General features: G+C 38.5%; 1 protein-coding gene across 1 annotated transcript in view; it reads left to right on the top strand.

Moving 5' to 3' along the window:
- The first annotated feature begins 233 nt into the window (after nt 1-233).
- shank3a (SH3 and multiple ankyrin repeat domains 3a) overlaps nt 234-21504 on the top strand; it is a 194746-nt gene continuing 173475 nt past the window's right edge. Inside the window, exons 1-2 of the mRNA XM_032524481.1 lie at nt 234-386; nt 1628-1774. The gene's annotated coding sequence lies outside the window, so the exon portion shown is untranslated. The remainder of the gene's footprint in view (nt 387-1627; nt 1775-21504) is intronic.

Genomic DNA, 21504 nt, shown 5'->3' with positions numbered 1-21504 from the left:
CTATAGTATTGTACCATACAATACTATTTATATATTTATTAAAATCAAACGGCCTATAACCCCAATGATGAAATAAAATAAGTAAGATTAGCAAGTAGACCATACAAAAAATTTGATGTGGTGGTCCCACTGTGTAGAAGTGATAATTAGATATCCACACACCATGGCCATACACAGTAAGAAGTAGCTGCAAAGCAGTGTGTTTTCAAAATAAAAAAGGGTCTCATCCAACGATAATAGCTGGTTTCAGTTCAAATGACCTAGAATGCTTTTACTTTGACGTGAGTCTGTGGTTGACCAAGTACTTTAGCTAGCTCACCTCGTTGATCCTCTTTGAGGAGTGTTTTTAGTCCACCCCAACTGGCCACTTCTACGTGATTTTTCAGGTAAAGCTGGTGTTAGCAATTTTCACAGGCAAGCTAACGTTGTCTTGTTAACGTAATTTATCCCAAAACGTTTGTTAATATTAGCCCTAATTAAGGACTTGCGTTATTAACGTTACTCCTGTAGGTTAGAAAGAACAGGCCAACTAACTAGCTAGCAAAACAGCTAACTGTTAATAACTAGCTTGCTAGCTACATGAAAGTAACATCTGACTTAACGTAAGGTTAACGCTAACTTAAAGGCGATTAACACGTGCTCTACATTTAAACCATATTACGTTGCGTTGTGTAAAGTAAGAGAATAAAAACAATGGTCAAAAAACATAACTATTAAGTTAACGTCATTTTTATAACGTATTTGTAATTGCAGTGTGTATCGTTACAATAAATAAGGACAGATAATGGTACAGTTAGTTAGGTTAATGTAGTAGCTAACATTCAATGTTACACCTGTGCAGCGGACATTCTGTCATGTCAAACACAGTCACAGCCTGCATCTCATTTAGGTGTAACATTGCAATGGTCCTGGTATTGTGCATGCTGGCTCACTGGTCAACTGGCAGATTAACAGCCCAGGACCATATTGTTATTATCTCACCTGTGGTTTTTCTGCCATGACATGGCAAAGTGAGAGAAGAGACAGTCCTTATGCTGCATCACATTGTAGTATAATGTAATCTTGGGCAGTGGTTCTCAATTAGTTTTCACATTCTTTTGTTGTACGTTTTGTTGATAAATGTGAGTTGTTTGAGTCACACACGTCTCATCTTCATACCAGCAACAATGAAATGAATTTGATGACAAATGTGTGTTACGTCAACCCACTCTCACTCTCAGTTCTTCAAATACTGACACTTGGTCAGAAGCTCTCAGCGTCAGATACTGACACAAAAGTCTGGCACAGGGGACTGCTGTGATTTTTTAGTCGTGGGAAGCTCCGTTTAATATTGCTGAAGTTGCGGTGATTGGACAAAATGATGAGGCAAACTGAAGTCACAGAGATTGATTGCATTTGCCTGAATTGTTGCATAGGCCTAGCGTTACATTCAACATTAATCTACTTTTCCATCAGTGATATTTTTGAATTGACATATTAGAATCACACCCTAACAAAGTCTGTCTGTGCCGTTACGCGTGGGTTGCTTCTCCCTATGTCTTTTAAACCTTTTCTCTGACATATTAGGAGGTTTTCTTTTTTTAATGGCAACTGTTTTTGACCATCTTATTCTATTTACATGGTGTAGGGTCAAGATTTCCTCAGATGTTTTACATTGCATTCAGCTCAGGATGCAATTATGCAAACCAGCTGCAGGCATCATGAAGCCTGTTTGGAATACACTTTCCCAGAATCTCTATAATCCATCAAAGTAGTAGCCTATTCTTCCAAACGAGTGAGTATGTCCAACATGTTTCAGTTCATAATGACAGAGTGGCATTCTTGCATGCTTATTTTCATCAAATCTCACTCCATGACATTTTGTAGATGCCTAATATTAGCTTTGATTTTTTTCTCTACCAATTCTGTTAAATTACAGATTTGACATTGTCACAAACTCTGCCCTGGACTAAAATGTATGGCACTGTTAACACAATTAATGAATTAATGCTTTTTTTGGTATACGTCTTTTTTTCCTGGTATGTTGCCATATACAGTAAAGTAATGTAAAGGTTAAGTATTGATACACTGGATATAGTTCACTGTTGAGTTTCAAGACAAAAAAATGTGTACTGGGAGGGAATTAGATGGCACTATCAATCACTACAACAGAATCAAGGAGTGTATCTTTAATCCCAAGTTTAGAGAGTTTTAATGGGATCCCTAGACAACAACTTGATATGGATCCCCCCTGGGTCTGAAATAAAGTTTACTACTAACACACTTCAGCTAAGGACCCATCACCATAGGACGATTCCAGAAATACCTTGATGCCACCCTATATGGCTTGATATCCAGATGTTATGTCCATGTCCTGTGCCACCTTTTGTGTTGTCGCAACCCAGATGAGTAAGAGACGAGTATTAAAGTACAATGTAGGTATGCAGTATTTCCTATGATGGTTCAGTGCTGTGCTCTGTTTTTGAGCTCTCCTCTGTGTTTGATATCTCATTTGGCATTCCCTCTGTGCGCAGCCCTCGTTATCGTATTCCTATGGAGTGCACTGGCATTTGACATACAGACACCAAAGACTCTGGCAGCATTGAAGATCAACTGCCTCTCACAGCAGTACTCTTCCCTGTCTCATTGTGTCTCATCCTGTCTTGTCTCTCTTATAGAAGTCAAACAGGTGATTGACCCAAGGGATCACTGACTGTCACTTGCTTAAGCATTAATTTGATTTGAATCAGGTCACTGTGTGTCTGCCGTAAGAGGAGTGTGTATCCGTGTGTGTCGTTGGAGATAACAGTGAGGCAAGGCATACAGTACATAGGGCGGGTACAAGTAGAGCGTTTTGACATTTTTTTTTTTTTGCATGAACACTAGCCGATGAACTTGAACAGGACATGTATCTGAACACATCATGATTTCTACAGATTGTTCAGCTTCTGCTCACCAGAAGCTACTGTATATTGTTATGATGGGGATTTCTCATGTTCCTTGCAATTGCAAGTGCAATGGTCCCTTTTCCTTTTTTAATTTTATTGGTTATTTTGTGTGCTTAGGACAGCTGTTTGAATGATTTTGATGAGAGGTGTCCATTTAAGTTCAGGTAAAAATATATTTTGAGTTTAAAAGTGTACACAAAGGTAAACAAATCTTAACTCAAGGTTAAGTCAAGCCAGTTTAAAAAAAAACACTAGTAAATTACCACTAGTTGTTGATGCCTGAACAACATTTTTTGTTGCCCCCCATTCAAAGCAGTCTAGAACCGAGGCTGATGTACCTGTTATTTGTTTTGGATGAATAGTAAAAAGAACGTGGTACTTATTGAGTGCATGCTAACTAGCTAATCCCAGCCTAGCAATCACTCGGCTATCTTTAGTAGCAAAGGTCACCAACAATCTGTACAACATAAAAGACACTAGCCTTCGAACCTTAATTTGTATAAAGAAAAACTTCACAAGAAATCCTTTAGCAGGAGAAAAAAGTAGTAACCTCTGTGAGAACAACAGAGGTGGGGCCCCTCTTAGATTTAAATTACACAAAAAAAGACAACAATCTCAATAATAGTAAAATTACAATGTGGAGAATTAGAAGGAAAATGTTAGGTAAATAAAGTTAAAATATACATGCTCCACTTCAACAGCATATTACAGACGTTATCAGCAGATGGAGAGTGCTCATTTGTGACGGAGATGGCCCAGTTGTTGATTTCTTTGCAGTAATATTAATGTTGGACCTGAAGTGAATGTGACATACATAATTCACCCATATTGTTAGGTGTGGTTCCACACACTGTTGATTATAAATGTTATACATGTAATTTACTGCCCTTAGTCACTGCATGTAATGATGACTGTTCGGGAATCATGGTTTCTTTAAATGTTGGGAATGCGTGATGACGTTGGGCCCTACGGGGTTTGTTGCCGGACAGCGCCTTTTTCTGTCTGTGTATTTCTTTCCTGAAAAATAAACGAGACACACATTTGTGTGCTCAACTTCAGAAATTGTCTCTTGCATTTCGCTGCAATTTCCTCAGACACAGCATGTTAGTTCTTACCCATACAACTCAACAGTTCAACATAATAAGTAACATTTTCCTCTTTGTTTAGTTCTCACTTATCTTTGAATATTGTTGATTTTGAAAAAGCAGTGCTGATATTCCCTTCTTTTCTTAAGGTCCCCTCAGTCCAATTACTATTTGAGAGCCCTTCCTCTGAGAAGTTGTTTTAAATCTTATTGGTCAAGTTTGACTCATTTTAGGAAAGAGGTCCCCCCTTAAAGAAATCAGAGTCACTGTTGCGTTAAATCCCTTGGCAGTATGAAATAGTAAATTGCATATTTATTTTTGTAAAAGAAAAGTGTACTCCATAAAAAAATGTTAGTTGTTGTTGTGGTTTTCCTTCCCATATTATCAAGTTAAATGGGTTTGAAATGTCTCCAAAATCACTTTAATCAAGCCATAAACATTAGTTTTCCTTTGGTTGCATTGACACACCAAATTGTCTCTGACTAGGGATGGAATTATTCAATCAACAGTATCAGCTATTGAGGTGTTATATATAGCCTTTAGCGTGTGTTGGGATGAGGCCAGATGGACAGCCGTGATCCTATTACCTCCCTGTTACTTCTTACTGTTGTGTGTCTGCCTCCAGATCCTTCCTTTCCACAGTAGACCGTACACATTGACAGGTTTGGTTCTTCTGTTCATTAACTTTGGGGGAGACCTCTGAGTTCCTGCCTATCCCCTCAGGAAGCAGGACTTACCACGGTTCATGGTAGGTGTCACTAAAAAAGGATTTTGTTGATCTTTGGTGTTGTGATTAGATGCTTGCATCAGTGCATTGTACTCTGTGCTGTGTTGCTTTTTTAGTGTAATGTGGCAAAGACATGCTCTCACAATAAGGCACGTGGGTATTCATCATCAATCATCAATTTGTATTTAATTTAAAAGCAGGCTAAATGAAATAGAGAGCTTTTCTGAATGTGATTAGGGCAATGATGGGGAAATCTTTGGATCATAATCACACTCAAATCATTTAGTATGAGAGTTGTTGTTGTTTACATTGATGACTTGCTGGTAGCTCATTCATGTTTTAGACACAGTGCTGGTGGGTCGATTAAACATGGCTCTGCCACTTGTAAATCATGCAGGATTTATACTTCTCTACTTTCTTAAGAGGACAGTAAGGTAAAGTGAAGCTGTGAGCCATAGTAGGGAGGGAGTGCAAAAATGTAGTTAAACTAATAAGGATGTGTGGATGTGATTTGTTACTAGGCTCTATTCTGAAATTGATTAATTGAAGGGATATGTGAAAGGTTGCCATATTTTGTGGAAAAGTCACCCAAGTTGGAAGAACAAAATAAAGTTCAATTGAAAGAAAGACAAGAAAAAGTGAATATTACTGGACCAGTGTTTAACATTATTATGAACCAGCTGTTCTGACATTTCTGATTATATTTTATACTTTTTTGCAATAACATGGTCATGTGGTATGTATGCAGAGATGGAAATAAGCACCCACCAAATGCGGGGGATTTTGTGCAGTGTCAGGTGAATTTGGTCTTCCCACCAGCCACGTTGGCGGTAGGGCTGTCCCAAACGATTATTTTTTAAATGATTAATCTAGCGATAATTCTTCGATTAATCTAACTATTATTTTTCCAATTAGCAAATATTTTCCAATGCTCAATTATTAACAATTTCACAAAAAAATTAAACTAAACATTACACAAAACAAATTTCAATGAGGCTCAAATCTCTATTTATTAAAATTGTTTAACACTGCACTGTTAAAGTAAAATGAATTTGTTGTACAACCTGAAGCCAGATGTATGCTGATAGCAGTCCAACAAAAATAAATCGCTTTCATGAGGAATATAAAAATAAAAAATTTAAGTAAACAGAGAAAGTGCAAAATAAAGCCTGTATTTGCTTTTTTAAACAGTAGAAGGGAAAATAATGAATAAGCACTTTAATTTCCAGGCTCTTTTCCCTTTAATCTAACTGTAAAAAAGTGCAATTTTGGTAACATATGAACTCAGATCAGATCCAATAAATCCAACACTAAAACTAATTAACCTTTCAAGTCACTTTAAGGAGGAATACACAAAAAAAAAACTTGAAAATAAAAAACAAGCCTGATTTTAACCCGACAATTTATTAATACATGGGCCGTTATAACTGACATTATAAAGGACTTATGAGATATCTAAAACAATCTGACCTGGTTACGCAATTATCGAAAACAGTGCTATGGATGGGGGAGACTGGGGGGTGTTTTGCTGCTGTTGTCCTGACTAGGGATAATTTTACAAAGTCTACAGACTACCATGTTGTTGTTGAGAGTAAAATACTCCCACACTTTAGAAGACCGTGTGAAAGCCTTTTTATCAACGTGTTGTTGCAAGGAATCCATACTCAACGCAAATTCTTAGTGTCAACACATTTAAACAATTGATGACGTCGACTATATCAACGAATCGTCCCAGCCCAAGTTGGCGGGTAAATAAAAGCAACATACCAGTGTTTCCGCTATTGATTAGCGACGGTCCGCTATTGCTAAATTGTTATGAAGTCCTAATTACATGACTTTTCAGAGCTGTCTGCTCATGCTGGTCCCGTAAAATTTGACAGCTACAGTAGATTTGAAAATAGCTTAATGGGCACTGACTTTGATAAATTTACTGTTTCTCAGACTCCAAATGAGACAAGAAGCTAACGTTAGCGAATGCGGCGGCCCCTCTGCTTCTGACTCCCCGCTGCAGGAGACGTTGTATTGCCCCGACGCGCTGTATTAACGTTACTGTTTGAAAGTTTTTCCAGGTTAGTGTGGATGCATACTGCTCCAAACCAATATAAAAATAAGTGCTAATGTTGCTAAACTGTGTGTAAAAAGAGTGTTGACTTTAAATCAACTGTTTCACGTAACATTGTTCTAAGTTACCGTCTATGTGCTGGATTATTCCTTAGCAGGGGTTAGCTAGCAAATAAGCCTTTTTTTCATTGTTCTGTAAAAATCAAAAAGGAAACTTGTTTTGGGGAGAATAAAACTACTCTGGGTTGAGATTTCCTTGTAACCTTACCAAAGAGGCTCAAAATGCTGCAAATGTTGGTATAACCTGAAAATGGTTGGTGAATTTAAAACAAATAAATATGATGCATTATATTTATTGAATGAATCAAATATAAACATATCTGTCAGTGGCTTGTTGGTAAATGTGAGATGTTTGAGTCCCACTTTTTGTCTACAAATCAGAAACAAGGAAATGAATTTGATATAGTGTTTCTTTAGAAATGAACAATGGACAAATACAATTTTTAATTGCTTCAGATGTAAAGTTATATGCTGTCAAAGTCGTGCCAAAATGAATGGCAGTCAATGGAATGCTAACGGCAGGGTGAGTGCTTGGTAGCATTTAATTGGCGCCATAGGACCTACGCTTCGTGGAGGCTGGCTTACCCCCTTGTCCGGAAACCGGCACATTTAATTCTCCTGCTTCAATTCACAATTTGGCGCTCTATTGGAGGGTTTAACACGATGACGATAGAAAAGCAACCAAGCATCTTCTTGTTTACATTCAATATATAGTGGCCACCGAAGCACAGCAACCCGTTGATGCCGCTGTTGCTTCTACGTCACCCGGATCGTTGGTCTGAGTGGGTGAAGGACTTTCCAATTGCGTACAGATATTTGAACTATGTCCATTGGTCACGTATTTTGTGCAGAGAAAATACAGAGCAGACTTCCTAGACCAATGCACAATCTCAAATCTACTGAGCTTGGCTTTGTCTGGTGATAACCAGACTAGATCTTCCCATCTGCAATGGAAATTGGTACAGAAAGAAGGGTTTAAGAATGAATGATGATGATGAACTTTTGTTAAACTGTTCAAATGGCTAGCTCAAAAATGGCAGAGATTCTCATTTAAGACAATGTTATCATGTCCCTGTTAAATATGTATGACAACTTTGTTTTCGTTTTTACCCAAGTCTGTTTCATGTTGCTTATCTATTTTTCAGTTGGTAGGCTACTGTAGATAGGAAGTCATGGTGAGTTGGAGGATAAGAGATGTTACGATCTTATCTTTTTTACATTTTACAAGAAATGTACTCAGGGTGGGAATAAGTAAACAAAGGATTATAAAAATCTGAGCATTTTCTAACGATCTCTTTTGCTTTTGCTCACACGTAAATTGTTGCATTTATCTATACAGTGGTGTGTCTTTCAATAGAGACACCATAGGTATGTTTGTAACATTTGACAGGATTCTTAATGTAATATTTATATTGTGTTGATTTTATTTGTTTATTATTTTATAATTCATGAGCCAGATTTTATTCAATAATTGAGAGGTCCTGTGAAGATGTATGTCAGAATGCTTAAGAATATTACTTTATTATGCTTATTGTGCATACATAAAATACAACCATTACAACTGCTGCTTTAATGTTTTGATTCCTTTCATGCTGTCCATCCGGTCGACAGCCGGTGGCGGCTACGGCACTAGATACTAGATAAAGTACTGAACTGAAAGACTAGAGCAACATTGTCTTCCCTAGAATACTCTGGAAGCATTGGCATGGTCCCAGTGATGTCTCATCCTAGTATAGAAAATACTCCAAAGAAAATTAACTGGAGACTGATTTAAAAACAAGACCATGCACACATCACGATTCTTTGTCGTTACCACTTTGCAATCTTTCCTCAAACTCACCTCACCACACATTCACCATTTTATTTGTCCCACACTATCCTAATGTTCCAACACCTTCAGTAAAACACGATTGCCACACACACCAGTAGTATTCTCTGTAGATATGTATTGACAGGCACTCTTGCATTAGTGAGGCAATGAGAAGCAAGTGCTGTGCATTTCTCAACACAAGTTATTCTTTGTCACTTTGAATTTGAAAGTTAATATCAACAGATATTAATATAGGCTGCACAATTATGGCAAAAATGATAATCACGATTAGTTTTGATCAATATTAAGATCCTTATTAATTATCACAATTATTTGTTGATTTTAACCAAAACAAATTTTATTTTCATATAGGCTATTTATAACTGCTTTCACATCCATATTGTGCTGTATTCCTCTTATGTTGAAGTTGTATGTTGCCCGTTATCTAACTGGAAGGGGGCGGGGCTGCGCGGAGAGTAAGAGGACAGACCCAAACACAGGCACGGCTTTACGGAAGAAATGGGTCATGTAACGCATGTAAAAAAAAACATTGCTCGACAACGCAAATTTGATGGTGGGAAGTCAAAATTGTGATTGTGATTTAACTTCGATTAACTGTGCAGCCCTACGTTCACATGATAGACATCCATGACGGCAATAATATAGCAACATAGCAACATCTTGCTATTGAATGTCTTTCGGGGTGATTTTGATGATACTGCTTGCCAAGAAGTGTTCATTTAAATCTGATTCATTTTATTTCAAAGGGAAGTTTGTATCTTGACCGACACAATCCTTTTTAGTCAAGTTTCCTACCCAGACTCCTGTATCTGGGACCTTTTGTTAGTAGTTGACAGCCATGACGTTCCAGAGTTTTCAGTGTTGGCTTTATGGAGATCAAATGTAAATTGGAATGTATGCTTGTTGATGAAACGCTTTACCTAAGGCAACCCCACTTACCTTTAGTCATTGGAAATTAGAATGTACACACAGTAACTTGTAACTTACTTTCACACAACTCTTAATCGAGTATTTAAAAAATGTGGTTAACAATATTGTTAAAAACATTGCTAACGCAGTTGTGTAGAAGTAAGCAAATTATAGCTTAACCACAGTAATTTCATGGTCAGTGGTAACAGAATGACTTTTAAGAATTATAGTAATTAATATTGGGCAGTTAATTATTCTTTACATTTCAATTATGTTGGCTATGTTTCTAAAGTCCTAATATGCTCTCAGGTACTCCCAATTGTTGACATTAATTAATATGTTTAAAAAGAGTATGAGATCAAAATTCCTTTAAACTTTTCCAACTTAACCGTAATTTTCCACCAGCGTTCTGGAGGTGCCGCAACCCCAGCAAGCAATCGGAGCCATTCAAGGCAACGCTTGATATCCCACCAGCAGAGCCACGGCGTGTCCCAGAAGCGTGCGTGAAGCAACTCTTTGCTCCGCTGAAGATACGTGCCAGGTCTGTTTTCACGTGAGCCGCGGGGCATTCAGACAGCCAGACAGGAAGTGAAACAGCGAGACAGTCTAGTCAGTCGTCGTCATCAATAAAAATCTGCGAGTCGGGCAGAAAGACGCACCGCTTCTGAGACACTCAGACCTGGTGTGGTGCAAAAATAAGATAAGGTGTTTCAGCAAAATGTGTTTTGCAAGGAAGCAAGGCACCGAACCCCAATCTCGGCCTTTCATGGCTGCTCGTTAGGTGCTTGTCAGTGGGCTCAGCTTGAACATTGCCGGGACTAATAAAGTATACATTATTATTATTATAGGCTAATGGTAGTATTTAAATGGAGTGGCAGTTATTTCCTTTCTTGGTTAAGAATTATATACAATGATTAATACACATTTAAAATTAGGGTTTAAATGTTTGTGTGCACACTTCTCTCTCTCTTCTTCTCTCTCTTCTTCTGTCTGCTTGCCCTTTATCCTTTGTCCTAGTCACTATATTCCAAAACATGCAAATGAAATCATAATTATGCAGAAATCTTTGAAAGTAGTATGGAATGGCTGCTTTCCCTCTTACGTGGTTTGCCATTTCTCCTAGACCTCTGCTTACGAGTCTGGCTGCTTCCCCAGGCTCACGATTCCTTTTTGTGTCTGGCCAGCTGGTTTCAAAGTAATGTGCTGAGGTTTGATGTTAAAGAGCCATTTCTTTTCCCATGCTGGTGTAAAATCACCATCTGTCTCAGTGTCGGCTCTGATTTGAGTGTTCTCTCTGCCAGGCCGGCCTGCAGATGCAACCCCATGAGTCCAACATCAAACCTAGATGCCTTTAAACTGGATTTAAATACAAGAAGCAATATAATGCAAAAGTGCCAAAAGTGGCAAATATTATTTAAACTTTCAGTTTTGTATTATTCACAGCCAGTAAGGGTTGTTTCATTATGCCTCTGCACCCACTACACTGTGTAGTTATTGTGACCTAGCAACATGACGACCAGCCTCAGTTATTGTCTTTGCAAGGATATTACTGCCAGTCAGTGAGTTATGTCATAAATGATGAGCTATCCCTTTAATGATTTTCCTTTTCATCAAAGGCCGGCTTGAGGTCCTACATGTCTTCTCATTCAGGTATATCTGAGAATCTGTTTACTTACCTACACAAAGAGGTCACAAACACATGGACACACACAGTATTTTAATAACAATTATAAAATGCAGATATTAGGCCCTTGCCTTGTAATTTGTTCCAACAGGAGTCTTTGAGAGAAGAGATTAGCATAAATTTCATTAGCATATTGGTAAAAGAGAGGAAAGTTCTACCTTTAGACTGGTGGTTAATTGACTCAAATTCAAATGGATGCTTCTCTCTCTTTCTCTTTCTCTCTCCCTGTCATCCTCTGGGCTGAATTAATGAGAGATCAGTGAAAGGATGTTTACAAGATTAACAACTGCCTCAACATTTAGTCTGTGTATATGAGTGTCAGTCGGGGTCTGTGTTGTCCCAAAAGGGGCTGTGAGGATTAAACCAGCATACCATTTACAAAATGCATTAGTTTTCATCACAGCCCTGCATAGCACTGAACTGATCCGAAACTATTATACCTAAACAATCTGAAATGACTTGAATATTATGTAATGCAATTACTGGAATGACTGTTACTGAATAACAAGGAGGCCATGAAAGAATATCTGTCCATTCTCTGTTTGTACTGTCTGCCCAACCCTAAATTCATTATGTTATTTGCCCAAGGGAAGCGCATTATCATTAAGTTATGTATTTAAAAAAAAAAATCAAATCTTAATCACAGTACAGTGGGCAAACATTGCTAGTTTTGGGGAAATTTGATTGATTTTTTTTCTGTTGGTTTCTTTTTCCTGTTTGTCATCACTGATCCTCCTCTCGCTCTGTCTATTCCTCCCTCTAAGCCTTTGTGGGCTTAGAAGTGATTCCTCTAAAGAACATTTTTATACAAAATCTGCCACTTCAATCTGGGACTGTTCCCTGCTTGCAAATGTGAGTTAGCATTGTAGAAGATGAAGTTATATGTTGATTTCAAGCAAGTCTAGCAAAGAAACGGTTCTTGACAGGTAGAACATGTCCTGCTGTATTCAGCTGAGCAGTTGTGCGACTGATAACTTGGAGTGAAAAGAGTCTCTCCCAGAGACCCTAAGGGCCCCAAAAACTGTGGAGATTTTTAAGAAGGGCCTAAAGACATTCCTATTTCAAAAGACCTTTTGACAGTCATAGTTTTAATTTTAGTCTTGTGGTGTTTTATTGTTATTTGTGGATTTTTTTATATTCTGTGAACTGTTTTTAACTCATGGCTACTGTAGCACTTGAGATTTCTTTTGAAATGTAAAGGGCATTATAAATAACATTTATTATTATTATTATTATTATTATTATTATTATTATTAATATTAATAATTATTATCTCTGAGCTTGATTATAATCTCATTTGTGAGTAATTGTAAAGGGGTTGACTAGTAAGTTACATTACAGCTAAAATAAGTTGTTTTATTTATGGGTTGTATACCTCACACAAAAAATATTTCCACACAACAAATGTCTCCTCAAGTTTAAGAGAGCAACATGTACAGTAAATACCACTGGCCCAACGTATTGACACCTCCGAGGGACAGATGAGAGGAGATGCTTCACAGGATTATTTCTAGTAATTACTTGCTCCCATGGTAGGTTTACATGTACATGTACATACAGAATGTAAATGTATGTGTACATGTGATATATGCCTGTGCTTTTGCCCCGATTGCCACAGGGAAAGCTATTGTAGCTTCCTTTCTACCAGAAAGATGGAGAAAGGCATCTTCAAAAGCCTTTAGCAAGCTGGAGGCGTACATGTTTCTCTAACAGCTACACTATAAATCACTTTGGCTTCTATTGAACTCTGATTCACCACAATACTGGTAAATTTGAATTTGGTATGATTTTATGACTTTTATTTACATTATTTTTTCAGTCATCAGACATTGAATCAGACATTACTAGACAAACATTTTCAATATCATTATGGGTCTATCTAGAAAACATTTTAAACTCAAGATACACTGCATGTTAGTTACATGTGTATGTGTATGTGTATGTGTGTGTGTGTGTGTGTGTGTGTGTGTGTGTGTGTTTGTGTATGCATGCGTCTGTGTCTGTCCATGATCCTTCCTGTTTCTACTTGTCTGCATACTCCTCTCCAAGAGCCCAAGAAAGATAACCCCATATAACATAGTCTGTTTATTATACAGGGATGGAAATCAAACGTGCATACCGTACATTATTATGCATATAGAGCTAATTCCAAGACTGGCAATGCTCGTTACTCACTATTCATCTAGATCAACCTCTTGTGCTCTTAACCTTCTCTGACTTGCATATTCACTTTCAAAGAATATAAGGTGATGGAAAGTAGATTAAATGGTGTGTGGAAGTGGATGGGAGAGGTTGTGTAGGAGGTTGAAAGAGGGGCATTGGGTAATGATGCTGGCCACGTTCCAAAAAAATGCTTTGGATCAAAAATGGAAATGCAGGCGCTGTCCCATTACTCCATACAGGCTTAGTGACATGGCATTTTAGTGAACAACATGCCAGGTAATTTAGAATACAACCAACGGTTCAAAATTGGAACACAAATAGTGTGAACATTTTTTTCTGTGTACATTTGAAATGATTGTAATCATGTCACACATTTGTTTTGTGTATGTTTTATATTTCAGTCTCAAGCAAGAGCATTTTTACTGCATCCACTTGAACACAGCAATCAATAGTTGATTCATTATATACACTTTTTGTTTTAACTTTATTCTAGAAAGTAGTGGTGCAGTTTTCTTGGTCAATTCTGCATAAACACGCTCAAATATGATAGTCATGTACTGGTGTGGCATCAAAAAACAACTAGACTTATGTCATCATAGGACTAGATAGTGATGTTGAAGCCTGCACTTACAACCTAAATCGTATTGCACTGTAGACATTTCCTATTTCTCGATTTAGGTTGATATATCCATATAGAGTGAACTCTGTTGTAATCACCTTGTGTATGTATACGGGATGTAGCAAGGAACTGTTTGTCAAACATAGCAGTATCAGGCATTCACAGTATCTCCATGTTTTCTGTGATATTTGAGGTCTGCATGATGAATGCGCAGACTAATGTTTTAACCCTTTTGGAATTCAGCTCACAAATTTTGCCTGTAATTAAGTGTTTGTCTCTTGATGTCGTCATAGCTTAAAACACTGATCTGTAAGTGTATTTATTTAATTTAACTGAAATATTTTGTGGATAATGCACTATGTACAGCACTTTGGTCAGTGCAAGCTGTGTTTCAATGTGCTATAAAAATAAACTTTACTTACTTACTTACAAGTACATGAATTTAAAGGCCCAAAACTACCAATATGCACACACATGCAGGCATGCATGCACACTACACATACACCGCACACCACACACACACACACACACACACACACACACACACACACACACACAACACACACATACACACACACACAGACACACACACAGCTGTCCTCATTATATCCCCCCTGAAGACGTTCAGTGGTTCAGTGGCAGGGCCAACTACATAGCGAGCCCTCATCCAAGCTGTTTGGGTATGAAGGTGCAGTGAGCTTTGCTTTGCTTTTTCTTGCATTACACATTCATTTTTCATCTACAATCCTACCTTTCCATAGTTCTTTTCCGGTTCCAAGTGGTGGATGTGCTTTGTGAAGCAGAAAAAGGCATTGGACACAACAGCTCTTAATTCACTGCCCTGAGAAAGAGGGTAATCATTTGTTTTCTGCTGGCCATTAGGTTGAAGAACCACATGTTCACAGGTGCACACACGCAAATGTGTATATAAAACACACTCACAAAAGCACACAGATCCCTGTGGACCTAGAAGTGGAGGTACTAGGTCATTATCGTAGCTTTAGTGAAATGAACACTTCATCTCTACCTTCTCTCCAGCTTATCTCTTGAGTTGTTTGTGTGTGTTTTTTAGTTCCAGGGCATATTATGGGAAATGTCAGATAACGAAGAATGGGAATATGAGTAACACACAGTAGTCTTTACCTATTCTTCATATTTTTTTATATTGCTCCACTTATAGTTACCACAGGTCCCCTCCTCCTTTACCTTGATTTGGAGTTTAAACTGTTAAAATAATTAGCATACGCATGTAGCATAATCTCATGTATTTGTTCATATCCTCAGTACATGCCAAACACATGTATTTCTGCTGTCATTATTACAAAAAAACACTTCTGCAAAACCCTCTCATTCCTGCCACTGACAGGAGTCCTTCTTAGTAATAACTCTCTTTGGTTAATCTGGTGCCATGCAGCCAAGGGGCAGCCAATGAATGATACTCTATTAGTAAGTGACCATCAGGCAAGGCTGTAATTACTTGAGTCTAGTTATTATCTATTATGTTAGTGTAATATTCTAGTTGGTCTCGACTGAGTCCATCACTATTTGCTTTAATTCTTAAATAACTTCCTCCTTCAAAACCAATAAATGCATGAAAATGCCCAAAAAATGTTCTTGAATAAAAACAAAAGCATTGATGAAGTGCTCTCATTCAGAGAACAGGTATTATTTTAATTCAAAATCCATCTAGATCAGACGTCAGATCAGGCCACAGACACAATGTCAGCGAGCACTTTGTACTATGAATGTTATGTGTAATGGAATCGAGCAGCCAAATGCAGAGACGAGCCAGGTAGGCAGGAGAGAGTTCGTAACTAAGATTATTTATTAACAAAGGGAGTCCAACCAGCAGGGGAGAACAACGACCTCAGGGGAAAATGCAGGAACAGGAACAGGAACAGGCCAACAGCAAACAGCAAACAGCAAACAAACACACCAAACAGAAACAAGGATCTGACACAGGCCAAAGACAGCAGAAAGACTAAATACAGAAGGCAACGAGGAAACAAGAGGCAGGTGACAAGAGGGCTGGGAAACAGTTGGAAAACATTAGGTAATCACGGAGGCGGGAAAACACAGGAAGTAGAAATAAATACAAAACGAGACAGAGACCAGACTTCAAAATAAAACAGGAAACAGAACATATACAAGACCACACCAAAAAAACTTAAAAAAAACGCTAGACAAGACAGAACCAGGCTAAGAAACATGTACAAGAAAACAGACTACACAATAACACAGGACATAAACACCAAACCACAACAGGACCCCCCCCAAAGGACGGCTACCAGACAGCCACTGAACCAAAAACCACCCAGAACCCAGAAGGGCAACAAAAAGAAAAGGCCGGGGACAGAGGGAACAAGGGCCCTGGGAACAAAGGGACAGGGAAACTAGGGGCCAGATTGGAGGGAGCGCAAACTGGCTCAGAGTCAGGAGAGTTGTGTGCCGGCCCGGGGTCAGAGGAGCCCCGCACCAGCTCAGAATCAGAAGAGTCGCATACCGACCCGGGGTCAGGAGAGCCGCACACCAGCTCTGGGTCAGAGGAGCCTCACACCGGCTCAGAGTCGGCTGAACAGCTTTTATACCAGAAGATGGCGTACGGCCAAAACTTGAAAAGGACCTACGCACAAAAATATTCCCATGTATAAAACCGGGTGGACACCAGATCCTTTGTAGATGACAATCAACGTGAAATTGAGCCCACGTGAACGAGACACCGACCTCGCCTTGCTTCCTGCCATAAATTAATATGAAATGACTATAAACGCGGCCAAACGTCATTCTTTGTCCAATCACAATGGGTTATCCCGCTGCAGACTAAAAAAAACTTTACCGACAGGTGGAGGTGAGAAAAAAATGTTCTGTGTGGAGGTTTGTCATCTCGGATAAGCAATAAAAGAAAATGCCCGGAGTGGCCAATGGTCACCGGGCCGTGAATGCACCGAACCATGGCAGAAACGAGAAAAAAGGTGCAAGCAAGAGAATAGTGGCAGCACCACACCAGTTACCAAATTAGGGCTGCACAATTAATCGAATTTTAATCACGATCACGATTTTGGCTTCCCACTTTTAAATTTGCGTGATCGAACGATATTTTAAATGCTTCATTACGTTCAGAGAATGCTCCATTTATTTTAATTTTTTTACCCATTTCTTCTGTAAAACCGTGCCAGGGTTGCTCCGGTGCCGCAGGAAATTCTGCTAGATGCATGTGTTTTCAATTTCCTTCTGCTTTCTTTGTGTTGAAATTTTAAATTCAAAACTATGTGTTTTTTAGAAGAAACATTCAAAGGTCATTTTTGGCCAGTTTTAAAGCTATGTTAGTGTTGGATTGATCAAATGAGATTAAAACTGAGAAGAGCCTTCTGTGCACATTCTCACAGTTGTTTGTTTGCTTTGCTCACTACTGTTTTTAAGCCAATTTAACATGTTGCTGAATATGCCAAAAAAAAAGCCAAAAGTAACGAGACGGAATTAGAACGAAAATTGTGGTGCGTCATTTTGTGCCTGACTTTTTTTTTCTTCAGAAGTATGGCGGCACAGGACGCTAAGTTACCATTAGCTAGTAGTTGGATTAAACACAATGGTTGAAATGCAGACATCTTACATTAAGCGGTGTAAAGTGTGACTGTATTTCCTTGTAGAGGATTCCAACACTGGGACGTAACAGTGCAGGCAGCTGCCATTGTCAGAAAAACAACACAGGCAATGCATTTGCCTTAAAACTCGCCAACTTTGTATATGTGTATTTTAAGCTATTGTAAAATACCCTTTTCCAATCTGGTGCTTGTTTTTGTTGTTAACCAGCAATTCACTGGTGAAATAAGTCATAGTTATAAGTTATTGTTATTACATTATTAATCAATAATTTAATTTTGACCATATGGCCTTAGCAATGAACTGTCGTCTGTGCTCTTTTTTTGTATTTTATATTATATACATTATGAATATAGTATATATATTTCGGTTCAGGCACCGGGCAAGACATCGTTTAGGCACCTGCACCGTTTTAAAAGTATTGTTTCAGCACCTGTATCAAAAAAGGTTGGCCCAACTTGGACGGACAGCTGATGGTCGCCCTGGTGTGTCAAGGCCTTAAGAGAGCATAGTGGACAGCTAGGGTGTGTGGTTTGATCATATCCTGGATGTAGGATGGGCCAGAACCATTCACAGCGCGATAGGCAAGTACCCGTCCTCTCAGTATTTTAGATTACGTCTTTATTGTCAGCTCTGTTTCCACTGTAATTTTCGCAACTCTCACACCAGCCCACCCTGTGAGTAGCGTGTGCTCTCGTGTGTCTCTTGTCAGAGTATTCCCCCTTTGCCTACGTCACCATCGTCTCTGAGGTGCATTTGATAATAAAGTTATTTTTAACTGCGTCTATTATTCCCAACATCATAAACTATCCACTCCTCTGGGCCCACTGCCAGAACTGTCATTGCAGTGTAATAGGCAATACATCAAAAAGTGTGGTGTGTTTGTGTGTGCGTGTGTGCGTGCGTGCATGTATGCATGCGTTCGTGGGTGCGTGTGTGTGTGTGTGTGTGTGTGTGTGCGTGCGTGTGTAAGATCTCAGCATTTTTAGACAAAATGGGCATGTAGGAGTCTGGAATCACTAGGTGTCTCACGGTGGTCATCTAATTTAGGTGGCCTGGTCAGAGACTACACCGCTGACTCATTTTAAACAATATAAGATACGTTAAAAAACAGTTTTTATTTTAATGGCCATGTAAGATTTATAAACTCTAAGTAAATACATAAGCGGAAATGAAGACTGTAATAGTTGTAAGTCTGGTGCTCTATGGCATGCAGCAGCCTGTAGTTCTGAGAATGAGTTTTTAAACCCGTTGCCCTGTGCAGTCATGTTTGATATGCTGCTTCTCTCTCTATTGCTCAGCTCCTACTGCCGTACTGTAATTACTGCACTTGGCAGACAGTCACGAAACATCGACAACAGACACATTTTGTGTGTGGGGAGGGGATGAGCAAAATAAAAGAGAGCTTTGGGGAGGGGGAGTCGTGTTGCGATGGAAAAGAGGACCACAGATTTTTTTCTGACTTTCACCTTTCAGTGAAAAATTACAACACTGGGAAAAGTTTTACAGTAAGCCATGCAAGACAATGCAGGTGGATATATGTTTATGACTGCATATGTGTGCTTGTTGGTGTGTGACATAGTAGTGGCATGCTCACCTAATAATAAACAGGTCTGTAGGCCAGTGTTTATATCTGATTAGTCCCTAAGTTCTTCTACGTATGATCACCAGAATCTGATCACCTGATCGCTTTGTTTTGCTTTCAGGCAATGTTCATGGAGAGAGTGATCACCATATGTCACCTTATTGATTCCTTAACTGTTAGGTAGTGAGACATGTTATTAATAAGCAAAGCGGAAATGCTGTCTTTGAGTTTTGAGAGAAATATAATATTGCTCCACTTCTGTGTATTGGCATTGGTCAGCATGAATTTAGGACTACTTACTGTAAACTGTGGTGTTTTGACTAGGGCTTAGACAACACAGTTACAACATAATCTATCTTTTTTTCATTATGGAAAAATCCATTGATTTTCAAGCTTCTAAAAAAGAATTGTTTGGTTTACAAAATGTCAAGTGTCCATCATGAAGATGAAGCGATATCTAAAAATACGACCAAAAATGTCTTTTCCATTTATTTTACAGTGTTATGACAGTGTCTTTTGCAAGCCAAATATTCAGGAATACCTAATATACTTAATATTAATACTGAAATATGTGAATACATCGTTCATCAACTTTTAATAAAAAAGTGGATCAAACATTACTCCTCCTTTTAAAATATGTTTCCTTATATTTTGTTCAGCAGGTTGTTTTGAGTGCACTGCACATGTAAAAAAAAAAAGTTATTTAATGGATATTTCATGGTTGTAAATACTCTCGCTTATGAATTAGGGAGGCTACTATCAGGCTTTTTAAGGCTGCTTTTTGTGATCAAATTTTTGTATTTATTTTAACAAACTGACAAGCAAAAGCGCAAAACATCGGTCTAAATGACAATATACAAAAAAGTACACTACACTCAAAAAGGAGGCTCAGTGCACCTTTTCCACAATCCTTCCTTGCGATTAAATGTTTTACACCAACACAAAGAGAGGAAATACGGGAAGCAGGGAGACACAATAAAAAAACAACAGCAAGAACGATGTCTGCAACTCACAAACAGGACACACAGAGACAGACACACACACACAAACAAACAAACAAGAGGCATTGACAGTGAGCTCGGCATAAGACAAAAGGGACCAAACACATGCACAGATAGAAGCAAGAAGGCTATAGCACAAATCTTTAGCATGGATTGTAAGGATTCCATTTATGTGAGCCGTGAAGTGCTCCATGTATATGACATCCAAAAAGGAAAAGGGACCCAGTACAAACAACGACAAGTCATAGGGTGGTTTCCAACGGGTTGCAATCATTCTCTTGGCCGCTGTAAGTCCAGCAAACACGGCACATTTTTTAGTTTTAGAGAGCTGGAGGGCTGACAGATCATTCAGAATCAAAACGTTAACAGTAACAGGTTTATTAATCATTAATCAGGGCAGATATTTTGGATGCAACATTGTTCCAGAACTGACAAACAGGAGAGCACTCCCAGTTCTTGTGAAGATATGTACCTTGAGCTTTTAGTGGGCAGAAAGGGCTTTTAATTATTTTCATGCAATGCATTTTCACAGGGTTGAGATATATCCTATGAATGAAATTGCTGCTGATGGTCTGGATTGTGCGATACTTCTGGAATGTTAGACTATACATCATGCCAGTCAAGATGGATACTCAGGCCTGGGTAATCACGTGCCCAGATCGTCTCGATAGGAAGGACAAAGCAGTCTGATTTCGCCAAGAACTGATAAAGCCCGGTACCATACCATAGGCTTTTGAGACAGGTTCATTATTATTATTATTCCGCTAAACAGGGTGCACAGAATTATTGAACAAAATTATTTAGATATCTCTTATTTATGGTATCTCCTAAAATGCATACCAGCAGAAAGCAGGCATATCAAATATACTGGCATGTCATTAGAGAGATTGAGGCTCTATCCATGAACCAACTCAGGATGCCCTAAAGGCCTGTCACTTTCAAATGTATGTCTTTATACCATCTGTACACCATTGTTTTGTCATCTCATTTAATGATTCCTTAAAATCTTGAGCACATAAATGCCACATCTTGTTTGCATAATACTATTTCATTTGTCATACACCAATCAACACAGCATTGCTTACTGTAATTCACTTCCTCCTAGTTTTTGTGATTCAATATTTTACCTCCTCTTGATTTCACTGGCATCTATTTGCATGCAAATTAATAGAGTTACATCAGGCAAGGGATGGAAGCACTAGAAACTGCAGGGTTTCAGGCATGCTAGGTTATGAATGTGAAGTTGATCAAA

This window comes from Etheostoma spectabile, chromosome 8, assembly GCF_008692095.1.
Source record: "Etheostoma spectabile isolate EspeVRDwgs_2016 chromosome 8, UIUC_Espe_1.0, whole genome shotgun sequence".
Lineage (NCBI taxonomy): Eukaryota > Metazoa > Chordata > Actinopteri > Perciformes > Percidae > Etheostoma > Etheostoma spectabile.
This window is presented reverse-complemented; position numbering and strand designations above follow the sequence as displayed.